The 12,982-nt window shown below is 39.4% G+C and overlaps 1 long non-coding RNA gene across 2 annotated transcripts; it reads left to right on the forward strand.

Annotated features, from left to right (window-relative positions):
• The first annotated feature begins 9,473 nt into the window (after positions 1 to 9,473).
• Positions 9,474 to 12,950, forward strand: LOC105948251. Of its 2 annotated transcripts, none has more exons than XR_001171672.3 (4): positions 9,474 to 9,612; positions 10,148 to 10,195; positions 10,870 to 10,923; positions 12,706 to 12,950. It is a non-coding gene; the product is annotated as an uncharacterized LOC105948251 (long non-coding RNA). The 2 variants fall into 2 exon arrangements; XR_001171671.3 differs by lacking the exon at positions 9,474 to 9,612 and adding an exon at positions 9,672 to 9,814.
• The last annotated feature ends 32 nt before the right edge of the window (positions 12,951 to 12,982 follow it).

Raw genomic sequence — 12,982 nt, forward strand, 5'->3', positions numbered from 1 at the left:
TTAAGGAGAACTATAGTGTCAGCCTTATCTCCTAGTATTATATTTCTCCTTTCTTTAAATGACAAAGGAAAAAAATGTTTTAAATCATATTTTACCACCTAAAAATGTCATTATATCAAATGTGTCCATTCATACTCTTACAGGAAATAGTAATACCTGAGTGACAAGCAAAACTCTGCAGCAGCCCGTGTCTGTTACCCTCCCTATGAAATTGCAGTTAGTGGAGCTTCTAGTTTTCTCTAAACTGTGTCCTTATTTACTGTTTTATACACTGTGTCCCAGTATCCTGAATCTAAGGTTGAATGGAGTTTTTGCTGGCGGCAGGAGGGTCACAGCAAAGTACTGTATATATAAGACCTATTGCTCTAATGGCACACAATAAAACGTAAGCTTGAGGAACAAGCTGCAGCTTCTTTAACATTGCTGTCACAGTCTTTGTGCTAATGTCATCAGCCTGGGAACAAACCATACACGCACCGGCAGATATTAGCTGCCGATTGAGACCTATTTGGCAGCTTATCTTCCCATGTATAGGGCCCTCTTGACAGGCTTCCTGACCATTATCTGGCCAAAAATTGGGAAGATGTTGATCAGGCAAGCTTGATTATTCCGTTGGCTCAAGGACAGCATAGGCTCATTTTGGCGACCTCGTCAAATGAGTGAATTTTTCAGTGTATGGCTACCTTTAAGGTGTCCATACACAGGCTGATTCTAACTGCCGATATTGGTCCCTTAGACCGATTCAGCAGCTTATCGGCCTGTGTAGGGGCAATAAAGATGGGCCGAATTAGCCTGAATTCGCCCGATAACGCCCACCCGTAGGTGGGAATATCGGAAGAATATCCGCTCGCTTAACGTGTACCTTTAGGATGGGGTGGGTTTGGTCTGCTATTGCTGTGTGGTGCTGGTCACTCATTGACATCACCGGGTTATGCTAATGAGGGAGGAGCAATGGTTCTGACTGCCAGATATTCAAAAGAGGACGTGAAGGAAAGGGGATGTACTGAAGTTGTTTTTTGGAGAAACTGGATGCAAAGGGTATGCTAAAAAGTGAAATCAAGGTACTGTATATAGTGGTGTGAAAAACTATTTGCCCCCTTCCTGATTTCTTATTCTTTTGCATGTTTGTCACACAAAATGTTTCTGATCATCAAACACATTTAACTATTAGTCAATGATAACCCAAGTAAACACAAAATGCAGTTTTTAAATGAGGGTTTTTATTATTTAGGGAGAAAAAAAATCCAAACCTACATGGCCCTGTGTGAAAAAGTAATTGCCCCCTGAACCTAATAACTGGTTGGGCCACCCTTAGCAGCAATAACTGCAATCAAGCGTTTGCGATAACTTGCAACGAGTCTTTTACAGCGCTCTGGATGAATTTTGGCCCACTCATCTTTGCAGAATTGTTGTAATTCAGCTTTATTTGAGGGTTTTCTAGCATGAACCGCCTTTTTAAGGTCATGCCACAACATCTCAATAGGATTCAGGTCAGGACTTTGACTAGGCCACTCCAAAGTCTTCATTTTGTTTTTCTTCAGCCATTCAGAGGTGGATTTGCTGGTGTGTTTTGGGTCATTGTCCTGCTGCAGCACCCAAGATCGCTTCAGCTTGAGTTGACGAACAGATGGCCGGACATTCTCCTTCAGGATTTTTTGGTAGACAGTAGAATTCTTGGTTCCATCTATCACAGCAAACCTTCCAGGTCCTGAAGCAGCAAAACAACCCCAGACCATCACACTACCACCACCATATTTTACTGTTGGTATGATGTTCTTTTTCTGAAATGCTGTGTTACTTTTACGCCAGATGTAACGGGACACGCACCTTCCAAAAAGTTCAACTTTTGTCTCGTCGGTCCACAAGGTATTTTCCCAAAAGTCTTGGCAATCATTCAGATGTTTTTTAGCAAAATTGAGACAAGCCTTAATGTTCTTTTTGCTTAAAAGTGGTTTGCGCCTTGGAAATCTGCCATGCAGGCCGTTTTTGCCCAGTCTCTTTCTTATGGTGGAGTCGTGAACACTGACCTTAATTGAGGCAAGTGAGGCCTGCAGTTCTTTAGATGTTGTCCTGGGGTCTTTTGTGGCCTCTCGGATGAGTTGTCTATGCGCTCTTGGGGTAATTTTGGTCGGCCGGCCACTCCTGGGAAGGTTCACCACTGTTCCATGTTTTTGCCATTTGTGGATAATGGCTCTCACTGTGGTTCGCTGGAGTCCCAAAGCTTTAGAAATGGCTTTATAACCTTTACCAGACTGATAGATCTCAATTACTTTTGTTCTCATTTGTTCCTGAATTTCTTTGGATCTTGGCATGATATCTAGCTTTTGAGGTGCTTTTGGTCTACTTCTCTGTGTCAGGTAGCTCCTATTTAAGTGATTTCTTGATTGAAACAGGTGTGGCAGTAATCAGGCCTGGGGGTGACTACAGAAATTGATATTGAAATTGAAAATTGAAATTGATAAACCACAGTTAAGTTATTTTTTAACAAGGGGGGCAATCACTTTTTCACACAGGGCCATGTAGATTTGGAGTTTTTTTTCTCCCTTAATAACGTAAACCTTCATTTAAAAACTGCATTTTGTGTTCAATTATGTTATCTTTGACTAATAGTTAACGGTTTTTGATGAGCAGAAACATTTAAGTGTGACAAACATGCAAAAGAATAAGAAATCAGGAAGGGGGCAAATAGTTTTTCACACCACTGTATATCCCCTTCAAGGAAATGGCCCATTCCAATTAAGAAATGGTGAGTTTTCTCTTAAACTTATTTAAGTCGTGGCTCTCTGGATTCTGGGACTGTTTTATGTAGCTGCATATTAAACTGCCTGATCCACTGTAATGTAATTTTTATAGTCTTACCCCTTTTGCCAATTTAGAGGGACATTTGATCACAAATAAAATCAATGGAATGGATGAGTGGTACATAACTTCCCTGTAATTTAACACTAGTTTAGTAATAATAAAAAAGAATATACAGATTATTCCTAGAGTCTGTCTGAGCACACCTATATAATAGCTAGAATAAATGACTATAACAATTGGGAAACAAGATGTTGGACTGGAAAATGGAGAGGATGTTGCCTGTACAAATGAGGATTTCATGAAGAGTAACTTAGCCCCACAATAAATCAGTTTTCTTATAACATTTTCGACTTCCAAGAATAATATGTAATTAGGCAATTGATGGTAGCCCAAACCAGCTCTGAACTAAGCCATAGAATGGGACCTGGCGCTCCAGGTACACTCCCATAGACACACACAGGCCCAATAAGTAGTGACTCAATGTCATCTTACAGCACTGGCAGACTGTTTCTCAAACTTTTTAAAGGGGACCCATCACCCTAAGAAATAATTCAAAATTCTTTTCTATTGTGTTTGTTAAGCAAAATAAACGTCACTTACACTATATAAGTAATATAAATCTTGTTTCCTTCAGTCCTGGAATTACACAATCACAGCAAATAGGCAGGTCTTGTCATTTTGTGAACACTGTTATTAAGGCAAGCTTTGTATCACCCCCAAATCTTGTGTATGTGCCAGAATGGGGGACCAAATGCCCAGGCCCATGCACTGGCTACACAATGAGATGGTTAGGAGAGAGGGGGAAAGTGAGAGCTGATTTGAAAGTTAAAGTACTTGTCTGCCCCGAGGCAGGGCAGGTAATATATGATTGACAGCTGGGGTTTTTAAATGCCTTTATAATGGGTTTGGATGTGTTAATATAAAAATGAATTTAGGTTTTTTTTATTATACAACTTTTTATGTCTGGGTGACAGGCCCTCTTTAAGAGTTTCACAATTTTTTTTGCTGAAACAGGACAGATTCGCTCATCACTAATTCAATGCTCCTATGTCTTATCAGTGATTTGGGATGTGTAAGTTACCTAAACATTGGGACATGACAAAAGAAAACAGAATGACAAGTACATTGTGTTGAAAGACCTGTTCTCTGCCAGTGTTTCTACACCTGTGGTGCCCCTAGCCTTAAACTGAATGCCAATGCAAAATAGCTATACTGAAAGAACATATGAAACTGTTTTATTCTGGTATTTGATATCAAAAGGGCATACCAAGTTGTAAAGTGGGGGAGAGTGGAATTTGAATTTGTCTGGGAGATTTCACATACATCACAAACTATATGGCTCATTCTCACTAGGTGCTAAAACTGGAGTTGTATTGCATTCCAATAAGATACTCTACACATGCGCTTGTGTCTGTTTGCACTCAGTGTGGTGGTTCAGGTTTCGGTACTTGGTGGATATGTTGCATCAGAACCCTGTATATAACAACTCCCTTGACCAGGAATCAAGTACAGTGCTCCCTATAAATGTTGGCTGTTGCACTATATGCATCTAAACAGAATTAAAAAGTAAGTGAACAACATTGTGCCACCCCTTCCTTATTTCTATGAGATAAAGTTTGTATTACATTTCTGTTTATGTGATAGTCCCACTTAACTAAATACTAAGGGCAGGAATGTTGTACATTATATTTTTGGTGTCTGTACCAGCCCAAGGCACCCACAACCCTTTTGAAGGGAACATCTGTGCCTCCAAAAATGCCCCAGTAGCTCCCCATCTTCTTTTCTGCTGATTCCCTGTACATGCTCTGTGCTGCTGTCAGTTACTAAGCTTAGTGACTGACTCACAATATAGTTTATATACAGAATATAAATGTCACAATACAAGACTGTTTAGAATTGTGATGAGTGAATCCTGTCCTGTCCTGTTTTGCTTCGCCAAAAAATTAGCGAAACTACGGAAAAATTCCCAAATCGACTTTTTTTGACCCGCTCAACTTTTTTATGCTACCTTTGGCAGTAGTTTTGTGAAACAGTTTGCCAATGCCAAAATATGGAATTTCGCTGCAAATCCATGCCTGATGAAAAAAAATTTGCCCATCGCTAATTAGTAATTAATTCAGATTCTCTTTACTTGGCAGCTCTGAAGCCAGTACAATTAGCATCAGTATTTAGTAATCAGCCCTGTAGCTTCTGCTTCAATGGTTGATGCACTCCATTTTTTGCTTAATAGTTTGCTACAACCCCTAAGTTTAGCTCCCCAACAGCTGCCCAGATAGGGTTACCACCTTTCTTAACAAATAATACTGGATAGAGGAGAGGGACAGGTCAGGTTTGGGTGGGGTTGTAATGTAAATGGCTGGGGTTGTTATGAAGAAGGGGGCAGAGCAATGATGTGACAGGGCGGCTTGGGATGGATCTGACTAATGGTATAGAATATTTGGTGAGTTATACTGGGATTCTATTCAAAAGATTATTGAAAAAATCTTACCAAAAGAATTAGAACTTAACTCTATATCAATTCTCTTATTGTATGATTCAAAAAAAAAAGGACATAATCTCCAATCCTTTGATTAAGTATATTATTACTATAGCTAAAGCAATTATTCCAAGAAAATGGAAGGATACAGAACCACCGACAATAGCTGAATGGTCGCACCTACTTGAAGAGTCTAAAAACATGGAAGAATCTATTGCGTACAGACACGGAAATATACTGAAACATTTTCAAAATTGGAGATTATGGACTGAATACATAGAAAACAGTTAAAGAACGTATGTTATTCCAATCTATGAGTTGCAACTCCAAAGAAAATCAAAATATAGTAGAGATATACAGTGTTATATAAGAAACATCTTTTTTATGTCTGAGTAATATACTATTTACTGTGAAAAATTGTCTCTAAATCCAATTGCAATAACAGTAATATCATGAGAATGCAAAATCACTGTGTTATGTCATGTTATCTATATGTCTTTAAACTGTAATACTTACCTTTACCCTAACCCTCCTTTTCTTTCTGTACCCCCAAAAACCTGAAAAATAATAAAAAGTTATTTGAAAAAAAAAAAAAAAGAATATTTGGTGAGTTGGGTGGGGGAAGAGCAGTATCAGAGAGAACACAGGCAGCCTCAGAGCAAGAATTTGGGGCGAGCAAGGGGCAGAACAAAAGTTGATTACAAATTTATCAGCAAATATGTTGCTGGTGTAGCACTATTATAACAGTATAAGGCCACACCAGTGGTTTTCACTCAGGGCTGGGCTCTCTCTCTCTTTGTAGTGAGAGGATTATCAGAAAGGTTGTGGTGTAAATTAAGATGAAGAGTAATGGCGCCAGGAATTCTTTAGAAAGTATATTTATTTATGCAGCAACTGAAAAGTAACATCTCACTACACTGTTCAAGTATTACAGTGGTGACAGTGAATGCAATAATATAAGCAATCAGGCAAAGTTATATAATAGCAGGAAACAATGCAATATAATATTTTAACAAAGAATATGAGCAATGCTCTATGGTCTCACCCAGCCAGGCCTGCTGACGGACACTGCCGGTAGAATGGGAATCCTCTCTATAAGTAACACCCTCCTTATCACTGAGGCCCCTATTCTGGGTTGCCAGGCATCAACCTGTGTACAACCAGGGAACTAACCCACTGACCTCCTGTTGGAGCTTTGGACTGCTCAGCTACCCTGACTGACACTAAGTGGGTGCTGACCCACTCCTATAACACAGGCTGGCTAACACTTACTAAAACTAAGAGAGGATTCCTTGGGGGTCTTACCCTCTATGCAGGTAAACAATTCTCTCACTCTCCCAACGGCTGTCTGTAACCGACCCTGTAGCTACCAAGACAACCAGGAAGTCAACATCCTCTTCCTCTTCTCTAGAAATCTGGAAGAAACCATTCTTTCCCAAGAAACAGGGGATGTTGGTCTCTCAAACTATTTACAGATAGGATGAACTAAAGATAAAGTGACACCTACTCGTAAGGTGTCAAATAGCTTATAGCAAATAGTTGCAACCCTGAGGGTTACACTGGTAAGTTTGTAATACCAGCTCCAGCCTTGGCTGCTATTTTACCCACCAATTGGTAACCCTATGTCCAGGGCACGCTGAGCATGTGAGTGTCACTGACATTTCTAACAAAATTCAAGATGGGGAGTTCATGTGAAAACTGCAAAGGCCTGGATCATTACTGTAATAGAGATGCAGAACCTTTAGGCTGGCGCAATAAGCTAAGTATATAAAATATGGCATCGTAATGACAGAGCAGCTCCTGCCTGGCGCCCCCCATTCGTTGCGCCCTAGACAGCTGCCTCTTTTGCCTACCCCAAGTTCTGGCCCTGCTTTTGAACTGGACCCATCATCAGAAACTGGGTCCTCACTGCAAGTCTCATACAACAAAGGCTGAGAACTTAGAGATCAACTATACCAGTGATCCCCAACAAATGGCTCACGAACAACATGTTGCTCACCACCCCTTTTGATCCCAGTAGGTGTCCATTTTGAAATTTCTGCCTTAAAGGTAAACCTTGGAAGCGCAGAGACAGTTTTATTCCAATATGAGCCTCCTTCCAGCCAACTGTCCACGTGGGCTACCAAATAGCCAATCAAAGCCCTTATTTGACATCCCCAAAGAACTTCTTTCATGCATGTGTGGCTCCCCAAGACTTTTTAGATCTGAATGTGATTGGGAAACCCTGCTTTATACCATTAGAAATTTTAGCTGAAAAACTACTCGGACTTTAAAAATTGTGGGGTGGGCTAAAAGTGGGGAGAAAGCATGAGAAAACAACAATAACTAAAATCATGTTTTAGTCAGCCCAGGTGCAGTCACAAAGGGGCACATTCATCAAAGTACGATTGAGTCCGAATACAATTTTTTTTTATTTTTTCTAAGCTTTAGAACTGTGTGTATTTTTGCAATTTTTTCGTTAATTTGTGCTACTTTTCCGTATTTCCGACAATTTACGCAACAATTGTATATGTCGAAGAGTACGCAAGTTTCAGATTAATTCAAGCTTCGGTATCGTGACTTTCCTTGGGCCAGGTTGGAGCTGCTAAGTGCCATTGAGTCCTATGGGAGGCTTCCAAAATCATACGTTGAAGGTTCAAAGTCAAAAAGGTTTTCGCACCGTTTCCGATAGTTCGGATATGAAAATTTTGTGACTATCAGAAATGATCGGATTTCGTGATTCGGATTCGTACCTTAGTGAATATGGCCCAAAGTGTCTTGAGTATGCAGTTAAGCACTAAAATCTGCTCCGTGTGCCTGTTTCTGGCCCGAGGCAATGGCTCCGGGTGCAGGCACAACAATAAGCTTTTTGGAGCATGGGGTGGATTCTCTGCCTGTGTTTATCTGCAGGCTCTGAATCCACCCTGTGTGGCAAAATAAGCTACACCCATGGCTGGATCCTATCCCTTATGCAGAATGGCAGCTAGCAGCAACATTAGATTACATTTTGTACATGAAACAAAGAATTCACCTAACCCCATGACAGGAGGTTGATAAAGGCAAATCATACCACACTTACCAAGATTTTCTTTTCCTGGACTATAACATTTCAGTGGGCACCAATGGTGACAGGGAATTAACCTTAGCCCACTGCCAGTTGAAGGCTAGGAAAATACTATTTCCTCTTTACACCCAATGGCAACATTAAAGTTTTAAAAATGCCTACAGCCGTTTCTACAATTGTCGCTGGACTACAACTCAGAAATCTGCAACATATATTAAAAGCCTAATGCATGGTGGTAGTTGTAGTTCACAAACATTTGGGTAGCCAAGCTTAAGAAAAAGGGCTCAATGACTTGGGGTTAAAAGTCATTACATTTTTTTTAACAATGCAGTATGTATGTATGTATGTATAACTTTATTTATAAAGCGCCACAAGGGTACGCAGCACTGTACAGTCTTACAGAATACAAAATTCCATCTGTTATTCCATCTGTTACTTGCATCATATCCTGCCTTGTTGCATCCTCTTTGCTGAATAATGTCCACAGGTGCAAAGGAACTGTAATAAAAAAAACCTGCCTCGTGTTGTTACTTCCAAGGCTTAGCATGTTGCATCTACACAGCTAAATTGCACCTCATTATTCATTGCACTGGAAGTGATGCAATTTAAGCCTATATTGTTACCAGCAAAGTGAAAATACAAATTGTGCACAGTTTTACCTATAGAGACCCAAACAGGGTGAAACCTGAGGCACCTGAAATTATCTGGAAAATCATTCTGTATTGCAGATAAAAAATGCAGATTGCTTACATATTTTGCACCTTGAGCTTCCAACATAGCTTAGTAAAATAGTGCTTCTGTGACTGGCAGAATCACCGTACTTTACCAGCAAACATCCTGTAAATAGTTTATTTTAGATGTTATAGTGCTCGTTCTGACTAACTGCTTGCATATAATATTGGAAGTGAGCACTCAGTTTGTTCTAATTAGTATAATTAACATAGATATTCCCTAAGATATTTTCACCCTCAGCTCCTTGCCGCTGATTCTTAAACAGGCTGTTGCTTATATAGAAAACCTCCTCCACTGTAAGTAATACCCTCCAGTGCCAAGAATATGCACAGACAAGTCTCCATGTGACATTGTTCTAATACAAGAACCCTTCATGATTTTCTCTTTCCTTCCCATCCAGTCCTTAAAGAACAATCAAGATGATTGCATCATGGGTTGAGCCAGCTGAACATAATAATGACTATTCATATTATCTGACTTGGCAAAAGAGCTGGAGGTTACTCCTCTATCTGAGCAAGTGAAGGTCACAGGACTGGTTAATAAGATAGGTCTGTAAAAGGTAAGTGAGTCATTTTAGCAAGATTGAAGTCTCTGTCTTCTGAGCTTTAAACTGCTGCTCCCACATTCCTCAGCTAGACCCATTCATCAAGTTTTTTTTCTGGGTCCATGTAAGGGTATATATTCATGGGCTTTTCAACTTGCATTTGATGGCTGGTGGATTTTCATGTGTTCCACTACAATCCCGCACAATGCAAATGCAGGTGAAATCCCCCATGTGTTGACATTATATGAAACAGAGGCACTGTATACATGATCAGTATTCCGGTCAATTCATACCTGCTTTCCTCTGCATTGGAAAGCACATAAAAACACTGCATGGGAGCACAGTTATGGATGCCCACTTTTAGTTCTTGCATAATTATTTGACTGCTGCCCATGCAATGCTGGTTCCAATTTTGACTGCATTATGTATTTGTTATACTTGCAACCTCTTAAATAAATCCCTTCCCCAGAAATAGGATCAAGATCTTTGGTTTTGTATTGTGCTGTCGCAATAAGCAGGTTAGCTTTTTTTATTGTACCTCTACTTACAGATGGAAAGTCCGGGACTAGAACTGAGCATCTCTTCTTTTGATGACAAGGTGACATTTCTTTGCTTCTTTATCCACGATGTGCATAAATAGTGTGCTTGACCATATGAGTGACTTGGAGCAAACACATACTGTACCAGGTTAAAAATAGTTTTTATGCTTTTTTTTTTTTTTGTATTCAACCTATTAAAGAGAATACAAATTGTGGGGCAGACTGCATCCATACAAAAATATGGAATTGATTTTTTAACTTACTAAAATAAGTCAGTTGCATGTTGCTAATGTTGTAGCAATATTTGGCCATATGTGGGGGCCTAACCCAGCTAGAAGACTGTGATTTCTGGGTACTAAGCTCCTTGCTAATAAGTGCTGCAGAATAGTATGGGAGCTTTTGGGATCAGGGCTGCCTCTTTGTTTGAGCTGTTTTTCTACTAAATACAAACTGAAAATGATAGGCTTTATTATGGTTTTTATTCCAAGAAGTAATTATTAGCAGTTAGTTACCTCCAAATGATGAAATGCAGTGAGACTAATGAAAGCAGAATCTTGATTGAATAGTCAACAATTTAAAATTGAGAAATAAAGCTTCATATAAATATTCTAGTTTGCTGCTAAGAATCCAGTTGTAATGCAATTTCTAGCATAGGTTTGGCCAATAACTTCTCTATGCAGGTATTAAAAAGTCTGTGTATGTGCCTTATCCTTACCAAATATTTATTCTGCAGATGAAAATTCCACAGATGGATGGAACAGAATGTGATGCATCAGATGATAATGAGGTGAATATCTGTATCAGGTGCTAGGCTAATTAGAATCTCCCAAACTATGGGGGAGCAGAGGCAGTGGGACTTAAGAGAATGTCCATTAACTCTCCTAGATAAACCTGAAAGCCCAGCTTGAAGGTCATTTAGGGGGTGATTTGGGGGTGAATATGTATTTGCTGTCCTAGATATTCTTCTTAGGGATTCACCAACCATGTGTATGTTGTACTTAAGAATAGAACATACGTATTCTATTCTATATTTGCAATATGTATTTTATTTATCTTACTAAAGTTGAAAGAATTGCGCTGGTTGCTATGGGTTACAGTACTCCAGAGTAAAATTACATTGGGGGGAATGCACAAAAGTGGAGTAAAACTAAAACTGGAGTATGAAAAATTATTGGAGTTAAACTGGAGTTAAAAGAACATCTCACCCAATTTGTGAATAAAGTTTTATACTTTGTTACGAAACTGCAAGTTTAATTGTTGTTTCACAGTGAATTTGAAATACCAAACTTCGTATTTAGAGTACAACTTACACCAATCTGAGTTATTCACTCCGTTTTGCTGTCGTTAGTGTCCTAGTTGAAAAGATGGAGTTAAACTGATAACTGCTTTAGTTGACAATTTTGTTTTTTTTTAATAATTTTGGAGTTTAAGTGAAGGAAAAAAATGTTTGCAGTTCAGACCATTGCGAGTCTGGGATTTAATGGTGTAAACGGACATTTAACTCCAATTTAACAGCAGATCTTTTGATACACCCCTCTGTCGGTTGCAATCTTATACTGTTTCCCAAGCTATGAACCATGCTTCTGGCTCTGACTTTGTTATATAGCCTTCAAAGTATACAGAAGCTTAAATAGGGCACACAATTATCAACACCAATCAAATACTGGTAATCTGGAAACATTTAACATGGGAAAGTATTCATCACAAACTCTAAAATTGGCAGTATCTGCACATTCAACTTTAAAGACTAGGCTGAATGTACTTTTTGCCTATTGTAAGGGTTTTATTTCTTGCACTCAGACAAAATCTGAAATTGAAAGTAATTATTTGTATACTCCTCGGGGTACAGTCAAACCAAATCAATTGTCCACTGAGAAGCATTTGCACAAATAATGCCCTGCTTATTAGTATCGGTATTTTACAGCACTGGACTGTTTATGCCAAGTCCCCAGTTTCTGTAGTGCACATAATATGTATGGTCTTTGTGTTACACTCCTTTTATCCATATTGACCATCATTCTGGACTGCCAGAACCATCTAGAGTAGAAAAGTCACCCCACCTGGCCCTTAGCTGGGCTTATCTATCCACAGCCATGGGTCCCTTAGAGCAGTGATCCCCAACCAGGGGCTCGTGAGCAACATGTTTCTCCCCAACCCTTTGGATGTTGCTCTCAGTGGCCTTAAAGAGGTGCTTGTTTTTGAATTCTGGGCTTGGTGTCACTTTTTGTTTGTATTAAAACCAGGTGTATTGCTAAACAGAGCCTTCTATAGGCTGCCAGTCAACAAAGGGCTAACAAAATAGCCAATTGCAGCCTTTATTTGGCATCCCCAGGAACTTTTTAAATGCTTGCATTGCTCCCCAAGTCTTTTCACATGTAAATGTGGCTCACAGGTCAAAAAGGTTGGGGATCCCTGCCTTAGAGCTTGACAGATTTGGTTACAAATACTATAAACCATGAATGGTAACTTGTTTTTATTTCTATGCTCTCCAATTATCCACTGATTACTAATCTTTAACAGCACTGCTCTTCAGTTATTTACACTTCTACAATATATTTTGTGTTATAAGGTATCTACAAATAAAAGCCATCACTATCGACTTGGTCCTGATAACCTTGATGACACTCTGGAGTACATGCCCTTGTGTTGTGACCCTGTTCAAGAGCTGGGGTGTGATAATTCCCTAATACCTGCCTCCGGATGAGATTTGGTTGCAGCCACTCATGATCTTTTGTAGATTTTAATACTGTACAATAATGTTAATAAATAAAAGTATGTGGTATTCCTGCATAGTTCACTGACTTATTAAACCAAGTTACCTCTAATACAGAATTTCCCCTGAATAG

The sequence above is a fragment of the Xenopus tropicalis genome, chromosome 8 (genome assembly GCF_000004195.4).
Source record: "Xenopus tropicalis strain Nigerian chromosome 8, UCB_Xtro_10.0, whole genome shotgun sequence".
Lineage (NCBI taxonomy): Eukaryota > Metazoa > Chordata > Amphibia > Anura > Pipidae > Xenopus > Xenopus tropicalis.